General features: G+C 39.2%; 1 long non-coding RNA gene across 1 annotated transcript in view; it reads left to right on the top strand.

Annotated features, from left to right (window-relative positions):
- LOC144013165 (uncharacterized) overlaps positions 1-14941 on the top strand; it is a 28951-nt gene extending 14010 nt beyond the window's left edge. Inside the window, exon 3 of the long non-coding RNA XR_013282157.1 lies at positions 14055-14941. This is a non-coding gene — a long non-coding RNA (uncharacterized LOC144013165). The remainder of the gene's footprint in view (positions 1-14054) is intronic.
- Positions 14942-16190: the final 1249 nt, after the last annotated feature.

The raw sequence follows: 16190 nt of genomic DNA, 5'->3' as shown, positions 1-16190 counted from the left end.
AGGCACGCATGCACACACACGCACGCACACAGTACTCTCCTCCTCATTCATATTCCACCTGTGTCAGTCTCCTTGGGGTTGTCAGAGTGAATCAAATTCTCCTTCAAATTCATCTTTTATTGGTCTTTTTACTCAACTACTTCTCTTTTCTCCTCTGACATTGGGCATCAATGTGATGTTCTTTTGAATGGGTTGTGTACAAAGCCACACAAATTTTTGAAAACACCAGCAAAATAGTCTGCTCAGTCATAATCACTAGACGGGGGATGGCATTTCTACATGACATAAAATTGCATTAGGTGTCTGACGACGTTTCCCAAAGGCATCCTTTTATAAGGAGATGCCACAGCAGACGGGGCCAAGGTGACATGTGAGAGAAAGAGAACAATCAGAAGGAAAATCCCTTCTATTTTGTGCAGAGGACAGTCAAGGATGCTTGCAATTTTAAATGTAGCTGTTGTTTCATTGTTTTATTTTTTTCCATTAATTAACACTAACACCGTTGAGAGAAATAAATGTCAAAGTGAAAAAAATCTTCTTTTTTTCAACTGATGTAAAACTAGCCCAAAATCTAACAAAGTTTATAAATCTATTGCTGTATTTTGGGCAATAATTATGAAAAAGTCTATGATAATTGTGATGGAAGGTATCAATGCTTATGGACAAAATGATGACAGAAGCATAGTTAAAATAAAATGACGGACTAACGATGATAGAAGTGTGCCCACTGCCCATGGAGCTGATGAATGACGAATAACGGACCAGCACAATTTAGTAATTTTGCACATTTGGTTGGGTATCCAAATCAGCGGGTAACACTACACCACTAATTAAGATATGAGAGAATGGAGTTCAAGTCCCACTCAGGGTGAATGGTAACATCCAGTTGAGTAATTTTGATTATTCTTGTATTTGACAACCCCAAACCATGTAACGTTCGAGACCCATATATGTAATTGAGAAAAAAGATCATGGGAATGTTGGTGGAACCAAGTATTAAAAAAAAAAAAAAAAAAAAAAAAACTATTGCTATTGCAACCAAGGAGCAGCTAAATCCCAACCAAACATAACCCCAGGGAAACATTACTATCTAAAAATTGTTGGCCCCGTTGGCCCTGTCCTTGGTACCTAAAGGATTAACCACCTTAAGCCCAAAAAAAATTAACATTGCATGCTTCAGTGCATTTTGTGTGTCCAAAAATTACAAAAGTTCGCATACAACAGTAATTTTAATTCTTCATATCAATCGCTGACAATTAATTTGAAGTGGATTACTGTAACTGCATTAAATTGGCAATCATCTGTACTACTTTCCATACAACAGTGTGCTGTTTCATTCACATAGCCAAGCAATTTCTTGTAGGGGAGACCGGGGCTAGTTGTATCACGGGTAAGTTGTCACATTGCAATTTTCTTCTCCACCAAAGGGCGCAACAAAAAAAGTGGAATACTAGTTCTCTTCATATAAATGGTAAGGGGTTGTGTACTGTCTGAGAAGAGAATAGCACATTGTGAGCTGACATGAGTGCCAGTTATCTGTTTTGCACAACCCAAAGTAAACATTTTCAACTTCATATATATATATATATATATATATATATTTTTTTTTTAAACAGGCGTCGTACATTGACAAATTCTAAATCATGTGGACTCGTTAAAGGAGAGATTCAGGCATCTTGGCATGCCTCAGTCACTGATCTGTTTTAAGTTATTGTTAAACTAGAGCAAGTATTAGCCAACATGGTAGTGGGGGGCAACTTGTCTTAGTCATTTTGGGGTTTGTTGTCACATATGCAAAGAATGGGACAAGAAAAATGCACCGCTGGTAATTCGGTTCACATATGCCAGAATTGCCCTTCAGATGTCGAGTCTGAAGAGTGAGGAAATTAGCTTGCTAGGTTTTGTTTCGTTGTTTAAAAATTGATTTTCTAGTTGTTGGAACTACAGTATGCTCACTTGTAAGGACTGGTTTGTTTCATGATGAACCATCCATCCATCCATTGCTTTATTTATTTATTTATTTATTTATTTATTTATTTATTTATAATTCAATTTAACCTCAAATTTCCAGCATAAGGGAAGCAAATCAGGCATTTGAGGCTGAGAGCTATGACCTATATGCCAGCAGTTCCTAAGGACTTCAATCTGTTTCATAATATTTTGTTAAAGTTTGATCAACGACTATAGTAAATTCTCAAGATCAATGACAAACGATTTCTCTGGCTGGAAAAGCAAACAAACAAAAAAACAGGAGAACATGGATAATTTTGTCCTCGTTTTATTAGTTGCAAAATCCAATGTGACATCTTACCCCATGTAGTGTGACAACTTACAAATTGGTGGGGCAAAATGTCACGTTCACTCCCTCTATTTGATGGCTTATAACTCTGCACTGACACAAAGTACGAAAATGACACGAATCCAAAAAAATATATACCCAAGACTTTGGTCTTTCCTCTGGTGTATATTTTTATATATGATGTATTGATTTCAAGATATATATATATATATAAAAGTATAAAAAGTGATACAACTAGTCCCGGCCTCACTACCCTTAACTGTACCTAAAAAGCTACTTATGTGGTCCCTTTGCCAGTTGGGACCATTTATGTATATTGTCTAACCATAAACAGCACACATTTGTACCTACAGGTTCAACTGTGAACCATGTACGGTTGGTACTTCACAAAAAAAATTGTACCATTGAGTATAAAAATGGATCCCTGGAGTAGCCTTTTTTTGGACAGTGAACTGTGATAGCTCTCATGCAGTTGAAAAATATTGGAGGGTTAGAAGTGTACATGATTCAGTTTAAGTGAAGGGAGTTTGAAAATGCGTAAATGCGTGTGGACTAGGATACGACTCCCGCCCATTCTGTGTCTAACAGGCCGGTTCGTCTCCTGGTGAGAGCTGACCTTTCTCCTGAAGGAGAGAGTGAGACGGCCAGCAAACGAAGCGAGAGAGGGAACGGTGTGTGGAAATGGGTCAATGACAACTTACTGGAACAGAAAGATGAGTCTGTTGGTGCATGCGAAGATGTGTTGTGTTAGCGGCAGGTGGGTGACTTGGAGCATGAGCGTGTCTATTGATTGCATGTTGATGCCTGATATCGGGCTCACTGATAATTGAGAAAAACATTGGGGTGGGTGTGTGTGTAGAAATGACGTACATAGAACTATAGTATTTGCAGAGCCCTGTCTTCATGTGATAAACATGACAACATCACTCTGGGAGAGGCTATATGTCTCTGTATATTATGACAATGTCACACGCACACACATGTATGCATTCAGCCAACATACTCATACTCTTTGTGAATGCGGCTGGTAAACACACAAACACATAGTTGCTCCTGGTTACACGAACCATGCAATTGCATGGAAATACTGACACAATGGCGAACGGCAGGTGTGTAGCCCTCCAAGTCTCAAGAGGCAAAACATGACCATCTCACACAAACACACTAAGTTACACACATATCAAGTGAAGTGGGTGGTAAACCTATCAACACTTTCTGGGAAGACGATGCTTGTTGTAGAGCAGAAAGACTTGCTTTATCAACGTTTTTATTGAATTTCTTTAAAACGGTCAAAACATTGCATGCGCGTGAGGATTTAGGATGGCAGTAGTTTAACGCAGCCGCTGATTATTTGTATTGCAATGGGAAAAATCTGGTTCATCAATGGTTCAGGAAAGCATTGTGTTCAAACTAGGACAAGTCATCTTTGGTGTTACCGATGGTGTTACATTCGCATGCAGTTAATCGAAAAGTCCACATTTGTAAAAGGTGTTAAATGGCTGGAAGATTGCAAAATCCATCAGGCCCAGCGAAACACGGACAAAAAGTTAATTACCAACTGTAGAAGCTATCGTTTACGGGAGATGTAGAAAGTGAATCAAAGGAAAACAAAGCATGAACATCTCAGATTGATGATATCGAAGCGAGGAAGAAAACTGCAAAGATTTTTTTTCCCCCTCCTGTGATGACATTGAGTTAGTCGTTTTTCCAAATGCGATCCATCACCACAATTGTGTGTGCGTGTAATACTATGAGGGTGTGTGTGCATGAGAACGTGAATGAGGCAGAGCAAGAGTGAATCATTCCCTGAACAGACCACCTTGGCAGCGTGATATCAGATGCATTATTTGATGATTGGATCGCTTGCTACAAAAGCTGATAGATCGCTGCCTGAAATTGATTTCTGTCTGGATGTGACCCACACACACACGCAGCGGCTATGAGACAGACAGCCAGGAGAAACTAATTACTAGTTCACAGGCTGTCTGAGAAGCGAACCACAATGAAAACACCTGAAGGACTGGCAGGCTGGCAAGCAGAAACAAAATAAATTGGGAAATTAATGTTCCATTATTGGGCCAAGAGTGTGTGCGTGCTGGAATTTTCAAAGATGGATGATTTGATTGCCTGTGGGGGTCACGGGTCTGTCATTTCCAGGGGCAGTGAATATTGAACAGTGTCAGAGGTTAACATCTGGGTAATAAAATACCAAATTATAACCTGCAACAAGCTCATTTAGGCTCTACGCTTGTGTGGACTGTAATTTTAGCTCTTGAAATAGGAATTTGGAGGCTAAGAATTTATTCATTAGATGTAAATGCTATGTAATGTAGTAGAATCATTTTGGATAGTTTTATTTTGATTATAATCACTACCACACTTGATAACCCTCTATCTGTTGTATAACAAGAAAAGTGTTGAACTATTTGCAAGGAGCTCAGCCCAGTGATTCCCAACCAAGGTGATGTGGCAGACGAGTGTCATGAGACAACTCAACTCAACTTCTTTTATTTATCAAGCACTTTAAAACAAGCACCGCTTAGCTTATATGGTAACTGTTCGCATGAGTCCGCTTTGTATGGCAGTTACAGACTTAGCAATGTGTGAAGATGAAAGGCACACTTATACAACATTTAGCTGGTCTTTTCAAATTTCAGTTAATCCTCGTGTTCCTCATACACAGGTAGGCGCTAGAAAGTGTGCCTTATCACAAAACTCTCTCGTTGTCCAGGGCGCCTCTTCAAAACATTGCTCTTGTAGTGACAGATTGAATGTCTTCTGGTTGTTAGTAAGTTCCCAAGCTGTGCAAGACATTGTTATATGCCAGGGGAGCTTGTGATCATTTAGGAAAGGAAGCAAAAACTGTTCAAATAACCCACTCCGGGAACGAAAACTGCTGCAACAAATGGCTCACTGCTATTTACAGGAAGTTGCACCCATAATTGCTTCTACATCATAGCCTTCAGGAACTCATTTTACCCTGCTGTGGAAAAAATGGCTGTTTGAAGCAGTCTTTTATCTGTCAATGCATTTGTATATAGACATGCCTTTTCCTCCACACTAAAACCACTGGACTGTTTTTCACTCTGCACTTAGATTTATTACTGGCTTCAGCTACTCCAGTCATCATTATGCATTATATCAGGAGGTGTGAGAGGCACCTTTATCAGTTTAATGTGGTCTGCTGTGCAGTCCGACCAACCCTAGACTCAAAAGCCAACGTCGTCACCAGATGAGAGCTTAGTGCGCTGAGAGACTAAAAGCCCGGCCTGCTATAGCATACCGGCCAGTAGCCTCTTGAGTCCAGTCAAGTACGCTATTTCGCTGGCATCCACTGCATCTGTATGACGAGATATCCAGTTGCTCACTTTCATTTACAGATTTTTGAATGGCAACGTCACCACACACAGTATTAGGCATGGTATTCAACGGGTTTTATAATAACCACTCAACACGTTCAAGTGGCTGTTTACTGCTCAAAGTTACTGAGAAAAAAAAAGCTTTTCATATTTTTTGCAGCACCTTCCTGGAATACTCTAACACAGTGACTCTCAGCTGGAGGATAAAAGACAGGTAGTTGTCATGATCTGTGTTTTTGTTAATTTGGTTTTGATTAGATTTTGTTTTTTATGTCTATCTCATTATGTTTTTGTGTCCATTTGTTCTCATCAGACCGGTCCCTTTTGTCTTCCTGTCAGTTCCCTCAGCCACTCGTCTCTTGTCCAGGTGTTCCTCCTTGTTGTCTCGCCAGATTGTTTGTATTTAGTTTCCTGGTTTCTTTCTCTTTTTGTCGGTTCCTTGTTTGTGTTTGCTGCTTTTTTTCCTATCGCTGTGAGTCATGTCTTCCTGGGGTTCTGTCTTGGCTGCTTTTGTAATAAGTTCCTTTCCAGTTTTTGTGTGTTACTATAATAATAATAAGAATAATAATAATAATAATAATAATAATAATAATAATAATGATAATAATTATTATTATTATTATTATTATTATTATTATTATTATTATTATTATTATTTGCCGTACCTAGTTTCCCTTTGAGTTCTTTTGCGAATAAACAGTTTTTTTTAATTCCTTTTGCTCTTGCCTGTCTGCCTATTTTTTTCATGACTAGGGTCATGCAGTGGTAATGTTTAGGTCTTGACTCATGACTGGGTCACGTCAGGGTTATGTTTGGGTCATGACCGTGAGGTCAAGTGTCTGTTATGTACTGATGTAACAAGCATCTAGTTTCAACTGGTTTTAGGCTATGTGATGTTATGTGATGTCAGGAGATATGTGATGTCAAGAATCTTTAATCTCTTTACTGGGTCAACAGCCAACCAGATGTTTCCATGTCAGTACTGTTACCCACATGTCTAGTCGCAACCAATGAGATCTATTCACTGTTTATTTAAGCCAAACTGAGAAGTGTGTGTTTGTGTCGGATTATTGCTTCTGTTACCACTGTTCCTCTGTGCAGCTCCACAGCCCAAGGGGTTTGGCGTCTCGTGATTCTCGATGCATTCTCTTGTTTTTCGTTTAGTCAAGTTGTGCAAATAAAGAGTTAAAACCTTATTTGCGTCTGCGCTTTAGGATCCAACCACCAGTACATGACAATTTTGGAAATTACTTTGACATGCATGCATCATAAACAGTAGGCCTATTACTTCGTTATGTAAACACAATCTCAAGCAGCATAATAATTCATAATACTTTGGTCTGCTTCATTCATTTCATAAAAAGCAGATGTTTTGATTACCTTAAATGACCAGGTAAAAAGACATTCATGTTATGTACATGCAGTTATATTCATTCACAGTGAACAAGGTTCTCATTTAAAATATGGTGTACAGTAATTTAGACTTTTAAAAAAGTGGATTGTGACTCATTCATAGTAATATGAAAATGCGGGTCCTTGCGTGACAATAGTTGAGAACCAGTGCTCTCAAAGACGCTAATACTTAAGACAATTGTTACCATGTATCATTTCCATAATCTGATCAATAACTAGTTTCATTTTGAATGTAACAGTTTTTATTGTTTGTTCTGTTGTGAGCACTTGCCTTCATTTAGGTCGCAATTGCAGTAAAGCGTTGAATTAAATGTTTTTAGGAAGACACGTATTTGCCGTTACATTCTGCTTACATTGAGGCAAATAGGGCAGATCCAGCTGATAGTGTCATGATGAATAAGTGATTAATCCAGTTTCTGTCCTGCCTCTCCGTAACTTGAGCTGGGAGGCTCCGCCCTCTAACAATCCTTAACAGGATCCACAGGAGATTGTATTTTTGGTCTTAGTGTGTAGCATTTTCAGCAGGAGAGTCCAAAAATTGATTCCTTCATTCTAATTACTGATTGTACATTTTCTTGTATGGAGATCTATTTTTCAGTCACTTTAAAGTATTGAATTAACAGAACAAACAAACTTTTGCTTTGATTATAGCCAGTGGAAATGTTTTTGTTTTTTTTAGTCACAGCCTTCAGGTAAAAACACAACCTCAGGTGAACCCCTGCTATATTTCTGCATCTGTAAAACGGTGACACGAGTGGTCATGACAATATTGTTGCTGGTGCGTGTGTGCGTTTCAGATTAGGGCGGGGCGGTGGGTGTTACCTCTCTGTCAGAACTCCTCTGTCACACTATGTAATGATCAAAGCTCTCACGGGGACCCCCTACCGTACACACTCACACAAGCAGCCAACCGGACAAGAATTGCTCAGCCATGCATCCCTCGCTCCACACGGCTCATGCGGGATCTCACACACTCACACGTTACAGGGTGCACATTACTGCTTGGTGGCTCCCATCCCACCATCTATTTATTCCCACCTTTTATATACTCCAAGCCAGGGGTGGCAAAGTCATTTTAAATCCGGTACAAGGGCTAGTTGTACATTACAACAACATTGTTTGTAACTAGCCTAATAAAATACTCTTATGGGAGTGCAGTCTTTCTGATATTTAGTTCTCGGGCCTTCTATTTTTTTGTTTTAGTTTTTAAATTGTTGGCAAAGTTAGCAAGCTGTTCTATATGTGGTGCCGAATTAAATTAAATTTTAAGCACTGATGCTGTCCTGCTGTTGAGGAGACGTAGCTGTTTGTTTTGATTCAGCAACACTTTATCATCAAAAGTCTGTAACCCCAGCCAGTCAAACATATTGTTTGACTGATGCTTTAAGCCTAACGTAACTAAATACAATTAACAACACGACTGTAAAACGGTAATTCATTTTTCGCTCTCGTGCGTATCTGTGGATCGTGTTTGTGTCTGCGTGCCTGCAATATTATGTGATTGTCGTACCAAGCATGTCAAAGAATATTCCCCTCAAGGGGATTTCTTAAAGTAGTTCCTCAGTAGCAACATCAGGTTGTCATGTTGATGGTCGCATCTTTTTTTTTTTTTCTTCCATGTTTGACCTTTTTACATCTATTAAAGACTTTTATACAGGTCAGGAGCTAACAAAATTACTACAATATTAGAAATGTGTGGAATCGACAAGTTGACTTGTGTGAGTGACTCTTCATTTGTCTTTGTGCAAGATTAGGCTCCAAGTCAAGTTTGCTTGTTGGACTGATTGTAAATGAGGAGTTGATTGAATGTGGGGCAGAACAATTATCATTACGTTATTACATTGGGATTGCTCTAGATCCAGAGTCTCTTCTTGTCTATCTGAGAACACAATAACCATTCACTATTTGTATGAAATATAAATTGGTGTGGGTGGTGGTCAATCATGTTCCAAAGAAAGGTATACCAACTGTTTAGCAGAATTTTCACAACATTGAAAACATATGGCCCCAAATGATTCCACACAGTCTTTGTGAAGATGTTGGGCTTAGGATGAATCTCCCATCTATTAAAAAGTTTTGAGAAAAGGTTAGGGAAACTTGATGCTGATGATGTTGACCTGGTCAATTACATAGCAGCAGGTGATTGTTTTGGGATGAGAACCATAACAAACAAGTGCTCAGAAATATGTATAGTTGGCAGAGGTTGAACTGAGGAGGCTTCATGAAGACATGCAGTGAGTAGCAATTACATTTAACTCTTGCTATTCAACCCCTGACACTGGGTTCCTTCCCTCACATTGTTTGTCCTTCACAATTTGCCTTTATTACTTGTATAACTAAGTAGGCCTACCAGTATATATTTTGAAACCACTGTAATATAATATTTCAAATTTATCTTAAAACATGAGCATTAAAAATAAATGGTGTGCAGATTATTTGACTTGGGGGGAAAAAATTACACCAGAAGCAGGAGAATTCTGTTGCGATCTCTAAAAATACCAATCAATACTTTCCTGTTAGCCATTTAATAACATTTTTTATTCATACTGAAATAACTTCCACTGCTGCCAATAATGACCCGGACTTTTCTCTACATCATCTTAAGAAGTTTACCACCCTGCTTTCTCCAGTGCTTGGCCTGCCTTATTCACCGTTATTGATCTTCCATCATGCTGCTGTTTGCTGTCAAGGTGGCAGGTTCCCAGATGGTGGCTAATGCTAGCTTCTCATCCGATAACATTGGGCTTAGAGTACGGCGTTTGGGCGACATTAAAGGTCATTAATGAACGAGTTCCAAAATATGCAGATAAGACAAAGAAAAAGCAAAACATACATTTTGAGTTTATCCTTAAGCTCACTGAAATGAAATCTCACATGATAAAATACCTTCTCACGTGAACTTGCAATTGTATGACTTAAGAAGCATTTGACTTTGGACAGCTCCACTTCATGTGCTATTCCTCTGTCTTCTTCCCAACCCCCAACATCTGTCCTTGCCTCCTCTGTGCTTCAACTACCGCATTTGGTTTGATTAATTTTTCACAGTTCTTGAATATTTTGCATCTCAGCATGAAACTCAGCCTCGAAACCGTCTTCACAGGCAGATGCTTAATCATCGCTTTTCCAAAGGCATTGAAAGATTCATCATGTACCCACCAAGTCGTCAGGTTTTTGTGAAGTTGAGATATCCGTGTAAAAGCCAACGGCGTTTTAATTGTTTTGACTGTGGTTAGTGGAGTCATTTATCCCCACGCTGTGCTTGTGATAAGCCACTGATTTATGATTCATGTCTCTCCTTCCATGTAAAGAAGAGCATGCTTCTCCTCTCATCTCCTCTCCAACCTACATCCCCTCCTCCCAACTACAGTCCACGGCACAAAGAGACAGAAAATGGAGCACAGAGACACCACGGCCCAGCGTGAGACAGGAAACAAATGGGGCTTCCTGGCGCTTTAATGTGTCAGTGCCGATGCAGCGTGTGTGTTCGTGGTTCTTAACTATGGTTGTTGACCCAGAAATGTAGAAATGTTTCTCTACTTTACAAACAATTTGCCCTGTTATTACATGTTCACTCTTTGGGTAGATTCAGATCCTTGCCTTCAATATTTAGCTACTGAAGAAAAGGGATGGGCGAGTACCGATAACAGGTATCGGTATTGTCGATTCCAGCCTTATTTTTATGTATTGGTACTTGTACAAGAGGCCATTTTATGATCAGGAACTAGAAATTAGAAGAACATAAAATTGCCATTAATTTAATGCATTTTCAAATTAAAATGCTTTATTGGGATATATAGGTTTTCCTTTTAAATTATATGTCATTGTTTTTCTGAAGAATTTTATGTACTACCGGTATCAGATTTTGGTATGGGTGAGTACTCAAGAGTTGAATACTCGTACTGATATTGGTCTGAGAAGAAGTGGTAAAGAAACATCACTACTGTAGAAATATAATCTATTCAAAGTTAACCCTCGACATATTGCATATCATTGGCATCAGGTCCAAACCAAAAATGGCACATTTATTCAACCCAATATTGCATCATCAAAGAGAGCAAGCCATTTTCAACACTTTAGGTTTATAAATAATTTTGTAAAATAATAAATAAATAAATAAACAAATAAATAAATAAATAAATAAATAAATAAATAAATAACACCCACACAAGTCACAAGTAGACTGACCAATAGTATAGATTTTTGAAGAAATATTAAATTCACCAAATTGTGATTTATGAGGTTTCAGCCTGACGGCAGCAATCTGCTTATTGAATTCATAACTTGTGCTTAAATCCCTTCAATATATAAAATCCATTGTATAATTACAAAATGAAATATGCTGCAATATATTTTATGCCAAGTTGTTGATATGGAATTGGAGTGTATTTGTGAATGGCAATGTCATGCGCCACACTGCTACATGAATTGGCAAGTGGATTTTGGTGATGACATGTTGTATATCGCTGGCATTGGCCCGAAACCTATATCCACACATGCGGGTGTTATTTTTACAAATTACTGACCATGAAGTGCTGAAAATGGCTTGCTCTCTTTGATGATGTAATGTTAATGGTTGAACAAACAGGCTGGGGGTCTTCTGAAAAGTGACTAATTTGGAGGTACATTGCCTCGGCCTAACGCAGGAGATATGATAATGTAATAAGATCTTTATGGGTGCTCGATTTTAATGTGATTGCTTGATTTCTTGAAGTCAAAAGAGGAAATAGCCAAACACTAGTTAACATTAAGTGGGAGGGATGAGGGCAGACAGAGACAGATCGGCCTCTAAAATTAATAAATTTCACAAAGGAAAGAAATCTGTTGTAAAATGTCTAGATGTATTTATTTATTTATTTATTTATTTATTTATTTATTTTAATCCTTGAAGCATTTTTACAAGTGTACCTTTAGACGTTATTTTCATTAAGGTACCTGGGAACTGTTGCACATGAAAAGAAATGCATAATAAATTTTATGTGAAAATAAATACGTACAGTACTATGTTAAAATGTTTTAATTAAATGACTCTGAGTATCCAAGTTGATATAGGACATGTTCTGGCGTCCCGTGCTTTTAAGCACCCCCTACTGGCGGTCGAGAGGGACGAAATAGAACGAAAGTTATGAATGTAACTACGGTTCTATGAGTCCTGAACGACCGCCAGCATTGCTTGTCACTCAGAGCCCTCGTGTGCTTTGCGTGAGAAGGTTCTGAGAGGCTGTGTTCCGGTTCCCGTCTCATTTTATACATGGGGATGATGTCATCCGGAACTATAGCGTACATGTCCCTTTTTTGGAATTATTACTCGAGTGACACATGCACGTGTTGGATGCTACGACACACTGCCGTACATTCACCCAGCTATTTGTGTCTTACGATGGCCCAACTAAGGGGGCCGCTGTTTCCAAGCAACGCCTATCTCAATGGATTGGAGATGCTGGGTCTCTGGTCGGTCCCTTCCGCCGACGGTTCGCAGTCACTCCACTGGACGTGGTTCGTGGTCCTGCGGAGGCCCCGTTGTGAGGTACACTTTGCAGGGTCTTCGTGACATCGCTGCTATTCTGCATTCCGTGCTGGTTCCAGCACCGCCACCTGGCGGTCGGGAGGGGCGAAATAGAACGAAAGTTACGTATGTAAACTACGGTCCTATGAGCCCTGAACAACCGCCAGCATTGCTTGTCACTCAGAGCCCTCGTGTTGGTTTGCGCGAGAAGGTTCTGAGAAGATGTGTCCGGGAGCCGATCTCTTTTTTTGTATGGGGCTACGTCAGCCGGAACTAGGGACAAGCATATTTTGTTATTCTTGCTCGAATGCCGCTGTCGCTTACGACGGTTGTTTAACTTCTTTTGTATGATAAGGGCTGGCGGTGGTACGAATGATCGTACCCTCTCCTAGCTTGTATTTTCTCACCACTTTAGCGTTGATGTGCTTGGCTATCCAGGGTACCGTTTGTCATACCAACTGCTAGCTTATGACGGCACAAACGTCCACTTACGTGTCGCTTTGATTGCTGTGTGATGCACTTCACCTCCCTGACGAAACCGGCCGCCATCAATGCTCAGAGCTTCGTTTTATTCCGTTAATGAAACAAAAATAGCAGCATGTTGTCTTGACACGCACCCACTGCACGTCAGTTGGTGGCTGCTATAGCTGGCGTTATGGAGGACGCCGCCGTGGAGGGTCTTTTGTAATGAAATGAGTCCTAGTGGGAGCGGCGTATTCCCACTGCTGCGTTCTATGCTTTTTCACATACCATTATAGTATAGTTCTTTTAAACATTTTTAAATCATGTTTGTTTGTTTTTTACTTTCTTGTGTTAAATGTTTTTAAAGTTTGATGTGTATTGTTTTAACATTGTCAATTTATGTTGGGGTTTTTTTTGTTTTGTTTTTTTAGTACATTTTGTAACCTACCTTTGTTTTCTATGTTTGTGAATGCTGTTAACTACTTTTTTTTGTTGGTGCTTAATTGTCTTTCCTTGTGTAAAGCACATTGAGTTGCCTTGTGTATGAAATGTGCTATCAAATAAACTTGCATTGCCTTGCCTTTATTTCACAAATGGGTTTCACAATATTCACGGTCATAAAAATATTGCACCATAAATTAAAATCATTTACTGGTTGATTTTGCCAACCAGTTTGATTTGGTTCCGTACTTGTGTAATGGTCCTCATCTGCTCAAAACATGGCATTCATAATCCATTCATTAACTTTATATGGCTTTGTTTGATTGTATGGCAATTAGGAGTGCAAAGATTGATTCATTGCAAATAATGGAGGCTCAGTATGGTCCCATGCACACTGAGCAATTTTATTTGGGATGGAAGCACGGCTTCTAAAATATTTTAGTTGTAGTGTTCAGCCATGTTGACTCATAAAAACAATATCACTATCATCTGTGGACCTGTCATCTCATAGAGCTTCTGGAGGGAGAGAATTTAAAGCTCATTGCGTGCTAAATCTATTTTTGCTGCACTTTTCCAGACACCGGAAATAGGCATCCCTCTGCCCCCAGGCACTGTCAACCCACCTGAAGGAATCTCATTAGAGGAGGATTCAGCTGAACTTGACTAATGCCTGACAGTCGACATGCTGTTTCAGAGGCTTCTCCACGCTGTTGATTTGAAAGGAGCTGCTGTGTGGTTAAAACGAGGATAAGTATGGATTTTAGACTCAACAAAAATAGCATTGTCTACAAAAAGCCTAGCTTTTTACACCCATTAACCGAGACAAAAGGTGAAAACGTAAAGTGCCCACATCAGCTATAATGAGCTGCAGCACATGCTCCACAGCAGACACAAGAGCCTGCACTGCTATAACTTGGTTACTGCACTATAGCTGGATGGGGCTGACAAAGCATATAGAGACAGACAGCACAGACACACGGGATAAAGAGAGAGTACAATTAAAAAAAAAAAAACTAGGAATCATCGGCTCTGTGGAGCTGAAATCCCCACTCTCAGCTCTCTGGCTGGAGAACAAGGGAGCCACAATGGCCGGCAGATTCCCCCCGGATTTGGAACACAAAGGGTGGGCAGCTGTCCACCCAATAACCCTGAAAATGCCATCCCTACCTAGCCACATGCACTCCATCCACACGGCCCATCATCCAATGAGCTTGCTCTTACAAACACACAGGAAGGAGTAGAAAACTAAGATTTTTGAAGGATGCTCGCTGTGAAAATGTCACTATTTCCTCTGCCAAGGTCAAAAACATGTTCAATCATTTTCTGATCAGAGAGAGGTTTAGAATAAAAGTAAACTGTGTAAACTCTCAGTAGTTTTCACACTACGAGTTATGGTTAGGGCATTATTATTATTATTATTATTATTATTATTATTATTATTATTATTATTATTATTATTATTATTATTATCCATCCATCCATTTTCTTGACCGCTTATTCATATTATTATTATTATTATTATTATTATTATTATTATTATTATTATTATTATTATTTTAAAATACAAATTTTATTGTGATCCGACTATTATTTAAAATAACCAGAACAAATGTGTGTGAAATGAATGATGTGTAAAATGATAACTCGGATATTTTATACAGCTAAAAGAGGCTTTGATCATATTGACCTGAGTGAAAGCACATCTAGGAAAACTTGTGAAATATTCAAACATAAATTAGAGACATTAAACAACAAACCATATAGTAACAAACAGTATTAAGCTGTTTGTGGGCTTCACACTCAAAAACTCAAACACAGATGTAGGCACATATAGACATAGTATTGCCTTAATAATGTGTTTTATACATTTTGCTTGTCCACACAAAAGTCCAGTTCTTTTTGCAAAATGACTGTCACAGCTGAGCAAATTTGTGACATCGGGCTCATGGGCTATAAGATTAGTATTCAGAGGCTTCTTCGTCTTGCTTTGTTTGACAGTCACGAGCAGTTTGAAACATGATCCATTACTGCCGTGTACAGGACTTAGTGGATCAGCGCCAACCCGATAGTTAACACTCAAGTCATAGTTGCAAAATGTAGCGTTTTCATTATCTACTCTGACCGTTAATGTCTCATTTGTATGTATGTCTCTATGTAGCCTATTCTATTTAATGCTGAATGTGCGTTGATAATTCATTGCGTGAAAATTCAGGTCAGCTTTGTCCTTAGTCCATTAAAAGTTACCTGTGGGTGAGACATGTGGACTCAGCAGAGGACTAGCCCTGACCCATTTCATGTCCACTTAAGGAACTATTTAGGTTTGTCACATCCAGGTGTTTAGCACACTTGAGTTTGATAAGATCATTAGGTTACTCACAGACAATTAAACAATAAGATAATTAAGCTGAATTAATGTCTATAGTCTCCCAGGAACGGTGATGCTCATGCCTGAGGCAAAGTTAAGGAGTTGGCAGCAGGTGGCTGAGTGGTGCTGCTTAGCCAAGTTATAACGATTATTTCTACGCATGTGTGGGTGTGCGCATGCATGTGTGTGTGTGTCAGGGATTCGGAGACTGATTCTCATCACGCTGATTGTTCCACTTGTGTTTGCCATGACTGATAGTAATTGCAACAGCATTTGGCTCCAGTGCAAATGGAAGTGTGATGAGCCTTCAGCGGTCACTGAGGGCATTTGGCCATTGAAAGATCTTTA

This window comes from Festucalex cinctus, chromosome 2 (genome assembly GCF_051991245.1).
Source record: "Festucalex cinctus isolate MCC-2025b chromosome 2, RoL_Fcin_1.0, whole genome shotgun sequence".
Lineage (NCBI taxonomy): Eukaryota > Metazoa > Chordata > Actinopteri > Syngnathiformes > Syngnathidae > Festucalex > Festucalex cinctus.
This window is presented reverse-complemented; position numbering and strand designations above follow the sequence as displayed.